General features: G+C 41.3%; 1 long non-coding RNA gene across 2 annotated transcripts in view; it reads right to left on the reverse strand.

Moving 5' to 3' along the window:
* The window catches only part of LOC146762337 (uncharacterized), a 40,133-nt gene extending 24,022 nt beyond the window's left edge, over positions 1 to 16,111 (reverse strand). Inside the window, exons 1-3 of one of the 2 annotated variants that reach the window (XR_014933873.1) lie at positions 16,027 to 16,111; positions 7,451 to 7,581; positions 6,459 to 6,551 (exon numbers count right to left, since the gene is read on the reverse strand). This is a non-coding gene — a long non-coding RNA (uncharacterized LOC146762337). Of the gene's footprint in view, positions 1 to 6,458; positions 6,552 to 7,450; positions 7,582 to 16,026 lie in introns of those variants that run through there. The other variant, XR_014933870.1, reaches the window with a different exon arrangement.
* Positions 16,112 to 22,020: the final 5,909 nt, after the last annotated feature.

Raw genomic sequence — 22,020 nt, forward strand, 5'->3', positions numbered from 1 at the left:
AGGGTTGTCTGAAAATGGTGATGTCTGTGTGCACAGATAGCAGCCTGTGCTGTCACCCACTGTCTCATCGCAGCTTCTTGGCCCAGAGAAAATAGGTGGTGAACTGTGGGCCACCTGCTCTGCCTAGAACTTTCACTTCAACTGGCAGGAAGAGTAAGTGTAATGGAATTTTTTAAAGGGTTGGGCAACTCTGTTTACATCTGACTCATGTTGCGTGTAGATTCATGAAATCTAAAGCGATTCCTGGACTAGATACAGAAGAGAAGTGCCTCGCATGTCAGGGCAAAGCTAGCACTGTGCGGCATGTTAGGGCTGAGGGAAGGTCACTCGGTTTTGAATTTTTTCTAATTAGCATTCTCACTTGGTACCTCATGCTTTACCTGCGGCAAAGTTGTGTAACACCCTGGGAATGCTTGTCTGCATTCCCAGTGAAAGCGCAGAGGAGAGACAGCGTTTAGAGAACCCCTCCTAAGTCCTGCACAATTCAACCTAGAATATGTTCAGGCAGGACTTTGGGAGTGCATCCAGCGCTGCAGAGATATCACTGATGATGCTAGAAGATATCCACATTGTTGGATATGATTCAAAGTATTCTCAGACCACTGGAGAAATGAGAAGAGCAGAAAAAGCTTTTCTTCATTTGGAAACTTCACAAAAGCTCCTTAGAATGAGATCTTGGAAACTCAGTGTGCAGTTAAATCGCTTTGTGAAAGGTGCCTTGTTTCTCAAGAAAACAGAGCTTCAGCAGGACTTCAAATATTTTGGTTGAATTCTTCTAGTTTATTCTAAGTCTTTGGTTGATGTTTTAAAAACATGTCATCAGGAAAGGGGAACAACTCAGATGAATGTTGGTGTGAAGCAAGAGCAGCCTTTCACCTGGATTCGCTTTGCAATAATCATGGGAATACAAGCATGAACTCAAACAAATATGGAAAGGGAGTGGCTTACTCAAAGCCTTATAAATAAAGTACAAAGTTATCACAATGGGATCTTTAAACTTGGTAGAACGTTTGGTAACCAGGAAAGATTTGGCAAGGATCTCTTATTTACATTCTCCTAGATTCAGCTGTTTTTGGCTATTTGCTTATTGCTTTCAGCTAAAATGAAAACACATAGGAGAAATTAATAGGTATTACTGTGTATTCTTGTGTGTGGTAGGAGAATATCTTGGATTAAAACGTTAAACTAATATTCTAATAAAGGAATTGACCAATTCTCTTAAGGCAATCACAAAATATGTGTGCAACAAACACAGCTCTGTCACAGCTGCAGGAGTGTAAAAGGAAGGCATTAAAATAGCTGCAAGTCTTGACTTTTAATAATGTTCTGTATTTAGTTTTTCTAGAGCTGCACTGCCAAGTGGCCCGTGATTTACAGAGCTGTCATGAACTTGAATACAGAGGAACAGCTTGTTTTGAAAGAAGCTACAGAACAAAACTTGGTTTTATGTTACTGGAAAGACGTGTGCTTTCTTTCAGTATCAGCAGGCAATCAGAGTTTCTATGGGCCTGGTGTTAACAGAGTTATAACAGCATGAAACTCGAATAATACGGTGATGAATGAGCCTGCAGATTTGGGATGTGAGGGGGAAATCATGTGCTTTGGAACAGAAAGATGTTTGGTAGAGAGGATGCTGCCACTATATACGGTTACTCCTTTGTTCATGTTCATTCAGGAAGAGCCACACCTTGGACGCTTCATGGTTGACACCGCAGGGTGATAACTGACTGTCACTTCACTGTACATGTGGGAAGAGAGCTGTAATGCAATACAGCAATTTGGACATGCCCATTTGCCTGTTGCAGCTTGTGCTATCGTTGTCTCATTCTTGTGATCACAAATATGAACTGAATTTCTGTACCTCTGTCCACTGTTATGGACAGAGTGGGGTTTCTCAGAAACCATCTCTAGATAATTCTGGAAAGATTCATTTCTGCAGCATAACTACACACTTACAGGAACTACTTTGAAAGTAATGCCTCCTGTTTTATAACATTGGCCTATAATTTCAGGGGTAGATGGTAGTATGGCAGTAGAGGCTGAACCATCCCACCAGTATTTCATTCCATGTTGTTGCCTTGCAACTGCTGGCAGCAGAAAGGCACTCTGACACAACGATGTCTGACATGGAAGTGCATATGAATCAAAGGTGTGGAACTGAATTTTTCTGTGCAAAAAAATTACACCCATTGCCATTCATCAATCCCTGCTGAAAGTTTATGGAAACCAAACATGTGGTGGATGTGAGCACAGTGAGGCAGTGTGGTGCATTTCAGCAGTGGTGACAGTGACATGAAAGATAAGACATGTCCCAGATGGTCATGCATAGCTGTCACACAACAAAATGAAGAATGTCTCCATCACCTCATCCATGCAGATTGGCTGGTGGTGATGACTATGTTGAAAATACTGTTTGATAGCTGAGAATTTTCTCTGTCAGTGTTATTGTGCTCTTTCTATCTGTTGTAGTTACCATGGAAATGAATAGCAGGCATTACTTTTGGAGTAACCTATGTACATCAATAGATAGCCTATCTTTATATCTACACCATACCTTTAGTTAAATCAGTATGTTTTCTTTCCACTGACGAAGAGAAGGTGGTCACAAGCTTCCTAAAAACTAATGGAAAATACCCACTGATATAAAGGAAAGTAATGTGATTAGCCCATTGTCTCTAATCATGGAGGAAAAAGCAGATAGACAAATGAATAAGGTGGGAAAAGGGCTACATTTTCAGGAAATGAATTAATATATAATAATTGACTCATAAAACTCAATTATTTTAATTAGTTAGATATTACATAGATATCTACATTGTATTTGAAAAGAGGCTTTACAAGAGCTGCTGCCATTTTGTTATCTCAAACATTTTCCTGTACTTGATTATTTGAGCATAGCAGACACACTGGGTTCTGCACGTCCCATCAGGAACCTTCTGGTTGCTTCTGAGCTGGTGTTTTGCTCTTTACCTGGGCACTGCTGTTGCTTCCAAAGACAGCCTGTAGTCATTCACCTGCTGTACTTCCCACACTGATGTAAGATGAAGGTATGGAGGAGCAGAAAGCTTATCTACTCTTTTGCTGCTCCTGCTTTACCACTTGCTCTTGTCCTGAATCCATCTCCCCAGCCTTCAGCTAAGGGCCACAGTAGAGTAACACCTGGTATTTGTAAGTCTCTGCCCTGGAGATCGAGGGCCAGAAAATCTGAGTATAAAAAGATGGGTAATGCATTCCAACAAAACTTGATTAGGTTGTGGTGACAACCCTGCAGAAAGTAGCCTAAGAAGATAGACTGCTTCTCTGGATAATATTTCAAGTGCCTTATCACATTAATTTAACTGACAAGACACAGAAACAGCTCAGTGATTTTCTCCTGCCTGAGTGGGTATTTTGTGAGAAATGCAACAACTATATATCTTCCAACTTGGATCAGAGCCTGTATCCAGAGCACTTCACAAACAGAGCTGTTCAATGCTGACTCAGTCCTACATGCCTACTGTAGTATGTAGGTCACTCTGAAAGTAATGTTTCCTATCTTTTTCCATGGAAACTACAACAGATACAGAGAACACTATTTGATAGAGCAAATTCTCAGCGACAGAATGCTATTTTTCAATGCTGTTACCATGGTTAGCTGTGTATATTCACCAGTGATGAACAAGAGTCTACATGCTGTGCTTGTAAAAATCTGAGCAGAGGAGACCCACTGTTGCTGTCACCACTGCTGAAACACACCACCCACTGCTCCACTTTGCTTACATCCACTGTTTGTTCTCCATAAACATGGACTGTGTCAGTCCTGGTTGAGAAGTGATCCCTGAAAGCTGTCTTTCCCCTAGTCTCATTTGGACGATACAGAGAACACTATTGATTTGAATGTGCCTCTGTTGCTTCTGAATTGATCATATAGCCTTCACAAATTCTTCTTTTATGCTCATATTTAGTCTAAATCCCTCTATATGCTTCAGAATTTCACCAGATCAAGTTTTACCCAATGTCACATCTCCCAGGGTATTTCCACTTAGCATTTTAGTTTGGATCAGGAGTACTTCTTGCAGCAAACATTCCAATCATTACCATATTTTGTAGGCTGAATATGAGCCAGCAGTGTGCCCAGGTGGCCAAGAAGGCCAACGGCATCCTGGCTTGTGTCAGGAATGGTGTGATGAGCAGGACTAGGGAAGTCACCCTGCCCCTGTACTCAGCATTGGTGAGACCTCATCTCAAGTACTGTGTTCAGTTTTGTAACTCAGTACAAAAAGGACATGGAGGTACTGGAGCAGGTCCAGAGAAAGGCAACGAGGCTTGTGAAGGGCTTGAAAAATCAGCCCTATGAGGAGAAGCTGAAGGAGCTGGGGCTGTTTAGGAGGCTGAGGGGAGACCTTATTGCTCTCTTCCAGTATCTGAAAGGTGCTTACAGCGAGAGCAGAGCAAGTCTCTTCTCACTGGTGACAGGACGAGGGGAAACAGCCTCAAGTTGTGCCTAGGTAAGTTTAGGTTGGACATTAACAAATACTTCTTTACAGAAAGGGTAGTTAAACGCTGGAATAGGCTCCCCAGGGAGGTGGTTGAGTCACCGTCCCTGGATGTGTTTAAGAGCCGTTTGGATGTGGTGCTCAGAGATATGATTTAGCAGAGGGTTGTTAGAGTTAGGGTACTATGGTTAGGCTGCGGTTGGAGTTGATGATCTTTGAGGTCTTTTCCAACCCAAGTAATTCTATGATGCTATGATTCCATGATTTTCCACGCTTTGGGTCAAGCTGCAAGTTTTGGAGCACGCAACTTCACTGAATTCCTTTTGCATGAAGCCATTGATCCTGTCGATGTTCCTCAGGAGCACACCTAATGTGCTACAGGGTCAGATTAGAGCTTATCCAAAATAAACCTTGAAATGCACATGGTGTGGTGGTTTCTGGGTCCTTAAGCAACAGCTCCCTTGCTACAAATCTGCCTCTGCTGGGGTACAGAGATTACAAGAGGAAATCTCTTCCCCTTGTTGTGTTCCTTCCTACTTTCAGCAGCTCTTTTCTGATCATTCCAGACTACTCCTCCCTTTCTCCAAACCTTTCTTCAAAACGGAACTTCTTCACATTTCACATTCACTGTTGATTTCCTTTCTCAAACAGGCTGTTTCTGAGCATAAGGAAAACATCAAGCAGATCACAGAGTGGCCAAGAAGCTACAGGGCAGGTGTCTGCATTATCTGGGAGGAATTAATGAGCTGGACAAAGGTGAGGGCTGGGTTCTTCAGAGTTTTTCTGTCTTCTGTTCTCATTACTCACCAGCCATGAGATTCACTGTCTCAGCTGGGTGGATGTTTTTTACAATCCCCCCCTTCCATCCCCCCCACATATGTGTATTTCATTAAATTTAAAAGAGCTATTTTAAAGAAGGGATACAGCACTCCAGGCTGAGATCTCTATTAGCCAATATACACACAGAAGGGTGTGTATGTGTGTATGTGATTTTCACTGTCCCACATCACCAAAGTGCACATATTCTGAGGGAAAAGCAGATAATCCAGTCATCTTGGAGATGCTTATGACTTTATTTCTGCTCCTGAAAATGCTGAAACTTATTTCTCCTTGTGCCTGGGAGTGGTAGAGGCATATAACATTGCCTACACACATGTTTTGTGACGTTCAGGGAGCAAGGTGCTTGGCTAGTTGAGGGAGGATATGCACGATATGCACAAAGAAGAATGATAAAACTTGGCTGCATGAAGACCTCTTCTAGTCCTTCTCCTCCTTCCCTAAATCTTCTCTCCAAAAGTGCATTAAATGATTACCAAACTGACTAACATGCTCTAGGGATTGTGACTATGTGAGATTTCTATACTTCCCGAGCTCTGGAGGCAATTATCATTTGGCCTTATCCTTCAAAGTATGCTAGCTGGGTACAGCGTTCTTATAGCTGCATGCCTCTGAAATATTCCTTACATAACTCCCAAGTTATGAAAATAGAGTGTTTAATTTTTACAGGCAATGAGATTGTTTGATCTATTGTTTCCTGTTAAATACACCATCCCAAATCCCATCCCATGGGAACTGAAGCCAGTCAGTAACTGAGATGAGGGTTTAGCCCATTCTCTTTTGGCAAAATTAAGATATTTCACATCCTTTGAAAGTGCATTTGTTTAAGGACAAATTCTTCTACAGTTTGTTGGCCACTACTCGTGAATTAAAATCTGAAGCGCATTAGATTTTCTGATTCAGACTTGTTCAGTGAATGAACTTATCAAACAAAAAGAAATATCTGTTTTTCCTCTGCTCACTGATCCTGCCTTTTGATGCTATGCCCATTGTGCTACAATGCATCTGGAAAATAGCCCATGATTTTTCTCAGGGTGGAAAACAGTTATGTCTGTACAATAAGGTTTTACATTGCAACTGATCAAAAGATTACCAACTTCATTTTCAAATCAAGTCCAAACAATAAGAGAATATATCAAGCTACTGTTCTTTGTTTTATGGTTTATTGGGAACATGCCAAAAATTCTGCCATCCTTAGGTATGCTTCCAGCACTGGTGTCTGAACAGATGTGTGGCAGCCTGAGAAAGCAAAAAACAAGATCTAGCAGCGAAGTAATTTGTAATGAATAGCATAACTGCATATAGTTCTGCCTGGATGTTACCCTAAATAAAACAATATATAGAGCAAAGGTGAGCAGGAATACTGACTTGTACATCCGTTAAGCATAAATTGTATCATTTCCAGGTAGCTGCATTTGTGGTGGATAATCAAACAACTTTTTCTTGTAACGTGATTAGACAGTGGATCTCAACTGTACATGTCAGAAAATAATAGATGTAAAGATGGAGCAACTCGGGAAAGTTCAGGTAGGCAGCTGCCATATAGCAGTATCCTGAGAGACTGTAGAAATCAGTGTTGAAAAAAACACAGGATCTGAGCTAATCTGTAGTTCTTAATGGCTAGGATAACTTCAATGGTAAGCAGAGACTAAATCAAACCACCACAGGGAGGCTTATGTATCTTTTTTCCTTAACGTGGTAGTGGTACTATTTGGGAGTAATGAACTACCTAGACTAGAGATCCGGTTGTATATTGACAAACCCACAACTTTCCTTTCATCTTCCTTTCCCGCCTGTCTATGAAACTGTGTCATTTCGTTTCTGCTGAGAGGAAGGTTCTGTGACTGCTCCATAATTTAGCAGTGTAGTTTCTGAGGGCTGTTAGCTATATGAAGATCTCATCTCTTCAGGAGGCAAAAAATTCAGAACTGACTTTCATCTCTCAGGCTTTCTTACTGTCTGCACAAATCTACAACTAAACCACATGCAATATGGCTTTGATTAAAGCCTCTTGAAATACATACTATCTGTTCTAAAAGGAATTTGGTTTCTTATCCCTTATTTCCATAATATAATATTTACAGTATTGGAACAGTTTTAAAGTAAGATATCTATACTGCCTAATGTCAGTAACTGACTGATGGTGAAGCCATTCCACTTATGAAGTGCTTGGGAAGTCAGTGGACCAAAGTATCCCAGTGTCCTCTTTTTCCATGGTGCTGTGGCATCAGGAGCATGTTTTTCATCTGCTGTGGCTTCTCTTTCTCCTCTGTAGCAGGAGGGAAGATGAAAGAGTTCACAGAAACTAGGAGTCACATTGTCTATCCTTGGGTGGCCAAAGCCACCACTTTCATTGTGTGACTGTCAGACAGCATGTGTGGGCACAGGTAGGAGTTTTCTCTACATGGTGTGACATCAGGCAGAAGGGAATGGGCAACCACACAGTTTTCTCCTCCGCTCCTTCTGTGCCTTAGTTACACTTCTGGGAATTGGGATTCCAAATAAAAATGCTAGAAACAAATGTTTTCCATGTGGGACTGCATGCCACCTGTGCTGGTGTGGGGCCGCTGACTCGGTCTGAGTCTGGTAGTAACATAGAGTTGCCCAGAGTTCTTGAAGGAGTGAGTGTGTCACTGGCGTGGAAGTTATCTGCAGTATCCTTCAAGTTGATATAGAAGTCATCTCTTACTTACAAAAAGCACGAAAAAACCTAAAGTGGCAATGACAGTTGACTGTGTGACACAGAATGCGCTGAAGATCTGGAATGATCTGTATCACTGCGAGGGCTTTGGAAGGGGCTGAAATCAAGGGATAGGGTATGTCTGGGTGTGGGCTGGGTAAAACAGTGCGTAGGCGGTGCAGCTGGGATACCACAAGAGCAAGAAGAGATCACTGCAGAAAGCCAAGAGTGGTCAAATGAGTCTTAGTGAGGCCCTGAGAGGAGGGGAAAAAAAAAAGAAAAACAAAAAGAAAATAGTTCATGCTTTTTGGTGAAGTGCTGGCTGGTGAATAAAAGGCCTGGAATAAAGAGCAAAGAAATTCCTTCTTTCTGTTTGATGATTGTGTTAACAGAAATACAATTTAATGCCCATTTTCAGTAAATAAACAGGTTTGCTACCCTGTTTATACACAATTCAATCTCCAGTTTCCTCAACAAAAACAATCTAAGCATTAGCTAAAGACTCTGGCCCAGAGGGGTAATAGTGTTCTCTAATGGGAATAAATAGAGGGTAGGCAGTGCTCTTTCAACCCATGCTTTGAAGAGTGAGCTGAGTTCAGCCTTTCAGAGAGGTACAGGTACACAAATATTTACCTATTAGGACTCTATTCACCATCAGCTTAGCCCTATTGTATATAGTGTTTCTTTGCTTCTCCAGATATTTGCATTTGGATGTGTGAACTACCTTTGCAAGTAGCAGTGACTCGGGTGGCCAGGCACCCATAGAGTCATAACATAGAATGGAGTATGTTAGGAAGGACCTCAAAGGTCATTTACTTTTGCCTGCCATGCCTTGGACAGGGTTTCCCACCACTAAATCAGGAACTAGATCAGGTTGTCCAGGGTCCCATACAACCTGACCTTGATCACCTCCAGGGATGGGGTATCCACAGCTTATTTAGGCAGCTTGTTGTCACCACCCTCACAAAGTCCCTATTGACCATGCAAATCTGCAAACCTCTGTACATGGTCCTCTGTCCCAGGGCAGCTCTGGACTGCACTCTTCATCAATAAGAATCTCCTAGGAGTGAGATGTGATGTGGGAGCCTGTGGTGATGCTCATGGGGGATTTGGGCCTCATTACAGCAATTGCTGAATAGAAAGTGTCATCTTGTGTAAATGTCTAACCACAGAGCTGCCTCTCTGTACTGTAATTAAGATACAAAAATGAAAGGTATTAAGAAATAACTGCCATTTCCACATTGTTCCTTTCAGGTACTTTGATTGTGGTAATCCGTTTTTATGGGATTAATCGACTTTAATCTTGGGCTTGCACTTTCATAAGATTAACTGAAGTGGTGTGCTTTATATCAGATCTGGACTCATGGTCTGGGATAAAAGTGCAAAGCAGGAACTGTTCTCCAGTCCAGACCTCTCTGAAGGAACCAGACACGTCCTTCTGGAAGACTGATTTCCTTATGGTGGCTGGCAAGTCCTCAGCACAAACACATCACAGATTAAAAACGGGGTCAGGCTTTGTGCTATGTCCTCCTTTTTATTTTCCTTAAGCACGCAGGGCTGCAGGCAGGGTGGATCAGAACTGGTGCCTCTCCTGGGAGGGCCAGGTAGGCTGGCGGGTGGCCGGCAGGCCGGGGCTGAGCACCACCACTGACAAAGGCCCTATTAAGCTGGGTAGGGAGGCGGGGGAATATGATAGCTGCCTCTTGAAGCCAGGGAATCTGTAAAGTAAACCTCTGGGCAGCGCGGCCGTGGAGGTGAGGAATGTGAAGCTGGAGTCCAGCTATTGGAGAGTATCACCCGTCCAGCTCTGCATGAGACAGCATTGGCTTGCAGAAGCAGAGTAGCTGGTTATAAAATATAGTGTTGAAGGGGTGAATTACTTGTTGGAATAAATAACTTAAACTCTAGTCAAATCAAATGATCTCTGCCTGCAATAAACAGGCAACATGAGCGTCCCCATCCCAGGTCCAGAGCAGCTTCTGTGATCTGCTTATGGAGGCATGTGGTGAAATGGTAGATGAGCCTCAGCCAGTGCTGTGCTCCTTCCTACTTGTGGTCACATTTTAGATGCTTTCGTGGCCTGTTCCACTCCAAGATGAGGTTTAGGATAGGATCACAACTGCTCTCACTGAGAGTTGTGGGCCTGGTTTCCTTTCCCCCTGCATTTTGCTTTGGCTCTTGTTTCTGGCCTTTCTATGCTGAGCATACTTATCTATTGGCTTCTTGTGAATTTCTTCTGCAAGCTGAGACCTGACAGTGCACAAGTATCAGTGCTGATCTATGGGGAACTTACAGGAGAGGGAAGCATGGTCTCAAACCTGCTCATGCTGCTCCAGGAGAGATGGCCAGGGCATGGCTGAGCATTCATTGCCAAGTCTAACCAGCCTTGTGGCCAGGCTCTATGGACATCTTCATGAAAGGCAATAGGAATATTCTGTATATAGCAACAGTCTGTGCTGAAAAATCTGCTGATCAGAGGGCAGAAAAAAGGCTACACTCCCCAAAGGGCTTTACTTGCACCTTCCTGTTGAGCAAGCTGTGGGTTTAGGCTCCTCACCTTCTTCAGTTGTGTTTCTCTACGAGACTAGATGCTAGCAGAACAGCTCAGACCAGCTAAAAATAGGAACTGCTGTATTTCATCCGTGGATAGTGAGAAACAGAAATGAAAGTTAAGCTCAAATTTGTGAGCCAGTTTTTCCATCGATTCCCATGTGTTATTTCACCCTCAGGAATCTTACAATGCCAACTGTCAAGGAATGTCGTGTTTGAGAAAAGAACCAACTAACTCCTTTCGATACAAAACAAACTGGTGAACAAATGAGAAAAGCACATGGTAGGCAAAACCTGCTTGAACCACCTAGTCTTCCCATCTGTGAAATTCTGTGCAACATCATCTTTGTTTACACTTTGTAACATCACTAAGAGAAATGCTCTGAACAGAGACTTGAATGTTTACTATCATAGCAAAGGAACAAACAAAGAAAATGGAGTAAGATCTGTTTTAAAAGGAAAAAGCCTGATTAATATGAAGACAACTAAGCTATTGTCTAAACAGTGGTTTTAAACTTGATTTAGCTTGTAACAAAATGTAATAGCGCCCACCACAACTTATGTCTAGTGCTTTCCCTTAGGCTGAAATGAAGGAATAGTTTGTTCTTCTAACTTGTTCCAAGTACAAAAACTTGTGCTGCCTTTTATTATTCAAAAAATGTCACCAGAAGTTGATGGTGTTATTTCATAAGATGCATTGTTACCTTTTGCTGTGTCCCTGAAGAACTTTCAGACTTCATGGCCAACCGCGTGTTAAACTGAGGGGGTGAGGAATATGGCAGTAATAATCTATCATGCATGACTTTTGACTAGTTTAAGTTACTTACCTGCATGCATTTTGTGAACCTACATTCTGACTGAAACTTAGCAATAAGCTCTAACATCTCAGTTGTAGTATTCTTGCAAACCTTCTATGACAGCAATATTTTGAGGAATCTGAAAAATACTCGTAACTCCACCTCCAAGTTCTGGATCCATTTTCCTTGTTTAAAAATGGTAATGGAACTAGCTGAGTATTTGTAACAAATGAAGAGTATTTGATTTATTTGTAGAGTCATCATATCCACTCTTTGTATATATTAAAATGACTTAACTTATGCTGGTGTCCTTAAACAGATGTTTACACATTTCAAAAATCACCTGAATTTTAGTTCAGATAATTATTCTCAAAATAATGTCTTGCTGCTGTCTGACATTAACTCTTTGCTATTCTTTCTGTTCCTAAGTTTGGTTCTGCCTGAACTTTACAGCCATCACTCTGGCTTTGATTATATGAATTCTTTTATCTCAAAGTAGTCAAAATTAATCCTTTGCAAATTAACTGTAGACTGAGATAGTGTTCTTCTAATTACTGAGATTTAAAAACAAGTGAATAAACTTGTCACCTTTTCATGAATGTTTGAAAAAATGCAAGCGGAGGAAAGGATGTTTATAATCTGGAACACCTCATTCCTCAATAGACTTTTTCATTTTGTAGTTTCATGGTATTAGCAGTCAGCAAGAACTGTTTGTTCTACTTGTGTACTGTGTGTATTGCTGTATCCTCACATATGTGTATGCATTACTTCATTTTCAGTGAAGCTTAAAATTCTTCATCCACATTTCCAGTAAAGAGGCTTTCTTGAGAAGCACTTAGTAATTCTGCATTGCTGGAAGAGTATCTGTCTTCCCGTATATCATGTGTGTTTTCTTCTTGCCTGTAGCTCACTGGCCTAGGAATGAAAGTTGAAATCCAGCTCTGACCCGAGTCACGTCTGTTTATGGTAGAACCCAGATTTAGAGAGTGAAACCCCTCCTTTCTCTCCTTTAAATGTAAATCAGTGCTGGGATATGTGATGACAGTCCTGATGAAGTGTCTGAAAGCCCGTCTTCTTGTGAAACAACATGCACACTTAAACAGAATAATTTCTAGTTTCCTTCTAATATAGGAAAGCTATTTATTATGTAACTCTCAAATCCTTTTCTAAAGATAGACTTGCAGCACTGGAGACTGAAATTCCCAGTAAAGCACTGCTATTTTGTCTGGGTTATATTGTCCATCAGCTTCTGGTGGGGCCTCTAAGGATCAATTGATAGGTCTTCTCTCCAAAGGGCTTTAAGGCCTCTAGCTTTGTCCATTTTACTGATGTTTCCTCTGCCAGTTCTCTTCCTCACCTCCACCCCAATTTATCTGAGTCTCCATAGAAAACTGGACTGTGATCAGCCAATTTGACTACCAGTGAATGTTTGCTGCTGATGACTTTTTTGTTCTGTTCTCAGTAGGACTGTGCATAAATCAGTAAACTAGAGATGAAATGGCCCAGATTATGTTGTAATCTCCTGTGCCATCTGATCTCCATTTAGGAATTTAGATTTAATTGTTCTTGTGTAGGCTGGTAGATATTTATCTATGATGTGGGATAGGCAGTCATTAATATTGTTTTGGATCATGTATTTCATTTTATGCACTCTTCTGCCCAGAGCATAGGATGCACATCAAATGCTAGTAGATCTGACTTCCACTGAAGTCAATAGCAGCGAGGCAGGGCTTGCCTCTAATGTAACATTTTATTATTCCAAAGAAGTAATTGTTATTGTGTGCTCCATTTTGCCAAGTATTTTTAATAACTTATTTGCAAAAAAAAAAAACAACCCAACAAAAAACAAAAAAACCCACAAATGTCTTGTTTAGAAAAGCTTGTAATGCTTGTATCAAAGCTGTATCACAAATTGAAATGCAATGCTGCTTTTTAAAGCATCATACTTGCTGGCACTCTTTGTTCCCAAACACTTAAATGTTTTAAAACAGAGAATATCAACATGTTGCAATAATATATACTCTCTTTAGAACTATAAGCCTAAGACACAAGGGCAAGGGGGGAAATGTTATGTGTGTGTATTCTTTTAAAGAAGGGCACCGTATCATGAGAAAACTACTGTATTTTCTCTCTTCATTCAGCTGGAAAAGAATCATAGGTCTGTTATGTCAAAATGAAGCGCTTTTCCAACTCAGCTGTTCTTATTCCTTAGTGTTGCTGCCTAGGAAACTGAATAGAAGATTGACAAACTGTCTGGCCAAAAGGATGCCATTTAAAAATGTACTGCTGTGTTTACAGTTGTGTGAGACCAGCCAGTAGATCACCTGAAAGCACATTAATTGGAAAACAACATTTTAAAGCTGTGGAAAATCCCACTGCTCAAAATACAGATCTTTTGCAAAGGAGAGAATTTTTTTCAGCAGATTTGGCTGAATTTTTGACATTCCTGTATTATCTCATTCTGCTGGAGGAATGTAAACAGTGCTCATCTAACAGCATAGTTGCTGCAGCTGGATGGCCTATAGGACTGAGATTTTTTTTGGTAACTGAAGATGTATCCTGAAGTTGCTGCTTGCAAACTGGCAGTTCTAAACAATAAAATTTCTGCATAAATGAGTGAGGAATGACAGACTTTTGCTTTGTGCTGCCCCGTTGGTCTGTCTGCTGTGATTTGCAGGGGAATGAATTCCAGGCTGGCTGGGTAATCAGACTTGAGCCTGACTTCCAGCTCCACTAAAATGACTGATGAAGATACTACTAATTAATACTGAGCAAATATCACAAAATCACACTGAATCACAGAATTGTATGGGTTAGAAGGGACCTCTAGAGATCAATGTGTCCAACCCCTCAGCAAAGCAGGCTCTCTATAGCAGGTTGCATAGGTGGGCAGTCTTGAATATCTCCAGACTCCACAACCTCCCTTTTCCAGCAGCCTGTTCCAGTGCTCACCCTCACTGTGAAAGCCAAAACTAACCCCCCCCTTTGCCAGTTTATAAAGGTGGAAAAGCTTGCCCTGTAATGGTTAGAAAGTATTCGCTTTCCCTTGTTGGTACTGTCTACAACAGTAAAATTAATTACAATTCTGCTCTACCCTGCGTCACTGGGTGTCTTAACAGCTGTAAACTTCATACTGGGAACTACGTAGTTGTTAACCATCCTTCTCTCTGTTTTCTGCTTCTTCACCAAAGCTGCCCTCAGCCATTCTTTCCCACTGATTTATTTTCTGAATGTTATGACTGTGCTGAAGGCCAAAGTTTGTGTAGGTACCCGAACTCAGCTTTAAAATCTAGCTCTGGAAAACAGTCTAGAGCAGTGGAGTCTGCTGTTCATCATTGCTTTAGCTTCTGACATTTATTGTGCTAACCAGGATAAGGTACAGGAATGTGTACTTGGGACTTGGAGTGCTGGAGTGCTGTCCTCTTTGGCATTACTCTTGCTCTGAATATTACATTTCTCTTTTGTGTACACCAATTTATCATCTCCAAAGTGAGAATTATCTCCAGTTTGTTTTGTCCCACAGCCAAGTTTTCAGGGCAGGAGGTGACGGGTGAGAGTGCTGGATCTGTACCTGACAAGAGTTGGGAAAGGTGGCTGTTTTTTAGGCTTAAGACAAGCCCCCTGGCTCAACACAACCTACAGCAGAGTTTGGAGGTGCTCACAAAATACACAACAGCTTTCTGGTGAGAACTTGGACACCCCACAGCCCAGGCAGCTGGGTGGAGAGTTGATGTCTCACTTGCTTGAACTTGCATCCCCAAATTTCTCCTAAATTGCTCTAACTACCGATTTATGTATTCATTCAGATTAGGTGCTTTCTTTTTCTTTGCCTCAATCTCCACCCAGAAAACAATAATAATAACAATTGCTGCCTCTCTAGAAAGTGTAACGAATTTTCAAAGTCTTGGAAAACACCCATCTGTGATGGAAGTGGGTGTTAGTATGTATAAAGCACCATTAAGCTACCTGGTCACTGTAGCTTCTTATCCAGTAGAAACAGACTGAAGGGATTGTTATTTTTATCATCTTCTCTAAATGAATCTTTGTGTTGATGGGAATTTACAGAAGGGCACTTTTTCTCCACACTTCTCCCCCTTTGTTTTCTCTCTCCCACAAAAGTAATTTGAGCCTCTCTGCAAATTTTACCCAGTGCAGCAAAAGTAGAGAAAATTCTTCTTTTTTTATACTCACTGTCATTTCTAAGTGAAGTTGGATTTTCAAATTCTGTTAACAAGGAGCCTTGCATAAAAGTAGAAGGTAGAACTTAATTTCTTTGTCAAAAGGTAAAATGCCTGCATGGAGACGTACCCCTCCATGCAAGAATGAGGATTACTGCTGCATATGCATGTAACACTTATTGTATAAAATCCTATCAGTTCTGTATTTGTAGGTTAAAAGGTCTGTATAGAAAGCCTTTTTTAAAAAGTATAATCCAGTTGTATATTTCATTAACAAAATGACTAATCTTACTAAACGTTACAATAAAAGTGCTGACGGAATTTAGTCTCTAATCTGTGAATGCAACATTATAATTTTACAAGAGTAGCTGTTCTTAATAAACATCAAAGTGAATGTAATTATTATGTGACTTTAGCCCATTTCTTCCCACGATACTGCAGTTAATCTTGACAACAACTAGCATTATGCACAGTGTTTTAGCTCCCCTGATGATAAAGTTTAAAAATACCTTGGGTTCAGATTGTTCCACTCTGCCATTATCCTCCTTTGGTTGCCTCAGTGGGTGACCTTCACCCTTTTGGCTTGGATGTGTTGGACAGTGTCCTTTGGAGGCTGTTTTGCGTGTGTTCTGGGAGGTGGAGTCAGGACAGGGGACAGCATGAAAAGTCCCATTTTCTTGTGGAACAGTATCTCTGTTTTGAAAATAGGCTTGGACTACATTTGTATCTGGAGGTTCCCTTCATATTTTACTGAAACTCACTGATCTCAAAATCAAAGCAAAAACTGAGCAGTTGTAAGATTTGGAGAAATTACTTTACAAAAAATGAATATTTAGAGTAGTGAGGGGTACTCTGTTGTAGTTGGAGGTGAATGTGCAGGTGGCCCTTGGAGAATGCCAGAGCTTGGCTGCACACCCTGCAAGGTGGAAAGCACTGGGGCTGGGCTTTAGGGAAGGGATTATGCTCTGATCTAAATACTCTCAAATGAGATTGTGGTAATTACTCAGGAAAGGGAAAGAATTTAACGTAAGTGTTCCACAGTGAAAAATGTAAAGCACAAGGGCCTGTTTCAGGGGTTTTTAGAGTCAGCTATTATTTAGATGGGGAAAACAGGATTGAAATTCCCTACCCGGAATATGATTAGGGATTATTACTTACCTCTGTAGATCTTAGTCATGTTTTTTTTTTTGTTTTTTTTTGTTTTTTTGTTTTTTTTTCTCCTCCAATCCACTAATGATATAATTTGCCAAGCCCAAATCTGAAATATCTATTTGAGAATTTCTTCAAAAATAATGACAGCTTCGTTACATACAGTAATTTCAGCACATCTGCTGACATTTGCAGTCTTTCCTTTTGTATTCTTTTCCACCCGAACTTTGACTTCCTGAGCCAATTTGAAGAGGTCATGTTCTGATAAAGCACATTACAATGTGCGCCCTGTTAACTCTTATTCTAGGGAAAGGAATATACAGAGCCAAGTCATGAATTTTGTGGAATAAATACTCAATGTTGTCTCTGGACAAATGGAAATGTAGTAGTAGTAGCAGTACTGTTGTTGCAGTTACTGGCATCTTTATTTTATTTTCTGCTTTAATGAGCAGATATGTTTGCTTTTTGTGCAAACAAACGTGTGTTCAAGAGCCCTGACTGGAAACAAATGATCACACATTGTACCGGTATTTCTTGACCTGAAAACATGACAAAATCAAACATTTTTTGTCAAAAGTGCTTTATAACTGTGCATTGCTGCACAGCCCAAGCAGATCCTTCTCGAGTGACACACACAATTATTATTTTGTTCCCAAGGGAAAGTGATATTTCAGCATCAGTATTATCCACTGGTAATGAGGTGCTCACAGATGAAAAGAGGAGGGGTAAGACTGATATAATGCGAGTGACTACCCTGTGGCAAATATTGCTTTAAAAATGTTTTCATAACACTTCAAAGAGTCTGAGTTAGGGGATCGTTTGGTAATACTGTCTAACTCTTGCTTTAAACAGCGGGGACTTCCACCCTCAATCCTGAATAACTCTGTTAATATTGCTAGCAGTTCTTTTGCTTGATGCCAAAGACATGATTAAGACTTTGATTCAACAAATCAGAGGTGATCACTTAACCAGAAAGTATCATATGATAGATGAAAGGCTTCTGAAATGGAGCTCTGCGCATTGGAAGATCTTCTTTATGTTTTGTTCTCACAGCAGGCTCCATCACCTTTGTGAATATCTGTGAAGAGCTCTGGAAATAAAAACACCAGTACAGTGGCAAAGTATTTTAACAGCAATGAGTATTTGACAAAAGTATGGGGGAATTCTGCCGATGACAGCTATTCTTTGCTTTTGGTCCTCTGATGTTACATGGCGAGGTTGCATTTTTGTAGTGACTGAGACGATGGGTGCAGCCTTATCACTTGCAGGAGATGGCTTCCCCAAGACTTTGCATGTCTGGAGCCTGTCTGGGGTTACTGATTTGCACAGCAGCAGTCGTGTTTGTCTCTTTTGGTTTCATTAGTGGTCTGATATGGAAGGGACTAGTGAACAGATCCCTTTGCTTGTAATAAATACTCAGACACAGTTCAACTATGTGTAGAGAGATGGAGCGATGAGTCAGTAACCAGGGGTCCTTTTATCTGAAACTTTTAATGTGCGTAAAAGAATCAGCACACAGGTGTTGCACCAAACACAACTTCACAGAGGGTTTCTCAATTGGCCTTGTATACGAAATATACAATATTTATTTATTTACTTATTCATTCATTTTCATACATACATATTTTTGCATGAGTGGTAACACTTCATCGTTATAAATATTTCTTTCTCTGCTCATGCATTTTTACCAATGCCTCTCTCTGGATAATTGGGTAGTACGAGTTGTGCAGAAAAAGGAGAACTGCATGGACAAAGCCCAGTGAGAGACAAGCTGTGCATGTGCTTTACTGCTGAGCAAGGACTGAGCAAGCTGATCTGCAGCATGACTAGCAGCAGAGAGTGGGGCTCATGCATGCTGCAGCCAATGGTCCTGCCTGGGACTGCTTAGCTGCACTGCACTGTGCTGCAGGCTGAAGGCTGCTCCTTTCGTGTGTTAAAACAGAAGACTATCAGCCATCTGTAATTGTGTTTGTAACCATTCTAATCCTGGCATATGAAAATTCCCTGTCCCCATACTAATAGTTTGTGAAGAGCTAGTGGTTTAGTGAATGAGCTGTGGAATGGGTAAAGACTTCAACCATCTTTGAGGCTGATACAATGCTGACTGGCCACAACCTATGGATCCCTTCTTGGAAGCTGTGATCAGCAGTGGGGGAAAGTAATAGGAAGGCTCTTGTTTGATGAGCTAAAGGATAAAAAAAACAGAGTTGCTCCCCTCAGATGCTGGGGGACCAGCAGCACAAGGTGTATGTATGCTGGGAGATGATCCTGCCACTGAGTCCTTAGCTGCAGTATGTTCAATGTTAAACGTTTGAAGTAAAGGAAGATTGGATCAACTGAGGATTTCTGTTTCCTTGTGGCACAAGGATGATTGGAGACATGCTTAAAATACAGAGAACAACCTCCTTTCTTTGTCTTTTCCTGTATTTTGTTCTCCTTCTCCCTGCAGGGAGCACCTACAGAGTGGTGGTGTTTCCAGTGTCAGTAATGAAGTCAGCTTTGCAGTTTGTTTCTGGGATGATGGTGATTTACATGATCTATTGCATTATCCAAATGACTTATCTGAATCAGTGTTTCTTGCTCACTGCTTTGCAGTATGACTTTTGCACTGGTGATACTTTTGTAGTAAGATAATTAAACAACAGATTGCACTTAGTTTTAATAAAAGAGAATCTCTTTTCCCTGTCCTTTCTGCCCAAACTCAGCAAGTAGCCATCATCCCAAATATTTTCTCCTTAAAATGATGAATATCTGATTTCCAAGCTTGGCTCTGCCATCAATTTGACTTGCATCTCTCAGCAAATTATTTCTTCCTTCTGCTGTGACTCACCCAAGTGAAGCAGATGCTGCATACCTTCACCTCAGCTATGCCAGGTAGTATGTTTGTGCATTATATTTTGCATACAGCATAGTACAACAGCTGTAATTAAATGCTGGCAGAAGTCAGTGAAAAGGCAAAATGTTCCACAGGTGCTGTTAGTAAAGCCAAAATTCAGTGTCCAGAGAAGTAACCTGAGTCCTTCAGTGCATTCTAAAATGAGGTTTTGTGAAGGTCAGGGTTTACATCTTCACATTTTCTTGGCATCTCATCACTTCCTTCAGAGGCCTTGACTAAAGTGCTATCTTTGATGCCCTTCCCTTCCCTTCCCTTCCCTTCCCTTCCCTTCCCTTCCCTTCCCTTCCCTTCCCTTCCCTTCCCTTCCCTTCCCTTCCCTTCCCTTCCCTTCCCTTCCCTTCCCTTCCCTTCCCTTCCCTTCCCTTCCCTTCCCTTCCCTTCCCTTCCCTTCCCTTCCCTTCCCTTCCCTTCCCTTCCCTTCCCTTCCCTTCCCTTCCCTTCCTTTCCCTTCCCTTCCCTCTCTGATGTTACTCATCAGTGTAGAATTTTCAAGTATATAAAAAGGGAATGCCCTGATAAAGCACAGTAAGTATTACCACAAGCAGTTTGTGCTACTTTGTATTTTTAAATAGTCTTTGCTCCATCAGCCAAGCTTTATTATTTATCTATTCATCTCTCTCTCTCTCTCTCTCTCTTTATGTTTATTTATTCAGAAGATCTTTCTTATTTGATCCAATGTTTTTCACATAATTCAGTGGAATTTTAAATGGGTGCCACTGAAATATGAATACACTGCCTGTAATTTTTTTATACCTTCCATGGTATCCCCAGTTCCAGAGAAGTCAGGTTCTTTAAAGATGCCAGAAACTTTCCTTCAGTGCATCAAAGTATGTATGCAAAGAGGTCTCTCTCTTGTAATTCTATCTGTGAGATTCTCAGAAATGGAGACTGCTGGCCAAAGTAACTCCAGAGAGAGCAGAGGCAGGCCAAAACTAACACTGTTTTAAAATCTAGCTCTGTGTGTTTGCATGCAGCTTTTCTAGGAGCTGTTTCTTCAGTGAGTGTGCTGATGGGATTCCTAAAACTGAAATAAAATGAGGGTCTGTTCCTCAAGTATTTTTCCATGCCACAGTCTGAAGTCACTTGCTAAGAGTGTGGGCATAGTGTATGTCATGTATAAATAGCAGCTGGCTCCTCTTCCCTCTCATGAGCAACTCGTGCCAGACTGCTGCATTCCTGGTGCGCGTGTTTGAGATGCAGAGTGAGTGAGTTAGGTTAGAAGAAATTGCATGGAAGCTGTCTGCATAGCTTTGAAAAATTACACAAATCTAAAAAATTATACTCTCACAAAACTTTTGGTTACTCACTGTGATGAAATCTGGCCTGCTGGAGACTCCCTGGGTTGCTTTTCAGGGTGTCTGCCAGGCATTTCTGAACCTTGGGGCAATGGGTGATGCCTCTGGAGTTACTTGGGAATCTGCACTGCCCACTCTCTTACACTTCATTTCTTCAGGAGCTGTGTGAGAAGCACTAGTAAACAGAAAAGCTTTGCACAGTACCAAAAGCTTGCATAAGTGTTTTTAACCCACGGTTGTTTTGGTCAGGATTTAAGCACATGGCTTTGCAGGTAGAAAGCAAAGCAAAGTATCTCCAGTCTTTGGAGTTCAGTGTGCCCTTGGGACCTCCTGAGAGTCTGCCTGAGCTGGATAAACCAAGATATTCCCTTTTCCTTCAGTGAGCCCCTGAGCTGGGAGACTATTGAGAATCCCTGGCAGGAGTATAAAGGAGCTCCTTTCAGAACTTTTTGCTTCCTCTGTTATCTCAATACATCCTTCTGGCCCCCTCCTGTGAGGGATACTGCCAGGTGACTGGGTCCAGGGGTGCCATGGCCCTGACAGACAATATTCTATATCTGTGGGAATCATCCTTGCATTTAGGATTACTCCACTTGAGTAGAACTACACTGAACTAGGGGGAATCGATCCTATTGCCTTTACAGTACTGGTCCCTGAGCTTTCAGCCCAACAGAGAGGTGGAAATGAGAGAAGGCACAAGTGTATATGTTCAAATTGAAGTGTGCAGCTCCTTGAAATCAGAGAGGAGATAATAAAATGGGGCATGAGATACTAAACTGTCATCGTACTGCATTTATTTCATTTTTCTGAGACGTTCATCTTTGTGGCAAACCTGTTTGTTTGATCATAAGTATTAGTGGAGGACTCTATTTTGTGGATGTTGAAAATTAATAAAATCTTAGGTTCAACTTTTTATTCTCCTCTGGGTAAACCATGACCATAAACTATGGCAACAAGAAGGGAAGTCCAGAGACAGGTAAGGGCCTTTCAATCAGCATCTCCTAGTAAACAAGTTACAGACTGACCTGTAAATAACACCCGGTTCTGTTGTCGCCTGGCAGGCTAGGCCAAATGTGTTAAAAAAAGAGCAGCCTTTCAAATCTGGATATAGTAAAATGCAGTTGTCTGCAGAAGATCAGTGCCTAAATCTATGTGGGGTGCCC

Source organism: Coturnix japonica, chromosome 1, assembly GCF_054131305.1.
Source record: "Coturnix japonica strain WE chromosome 1, WE-NBRP24, whole genome shotgun sequence".
Taxonomy (NCBI): Eukaryota; Metazoa; Chordata; class Aves; order Galliformes; family Phasianidae; genus Coturnix; species Coturnix japonica.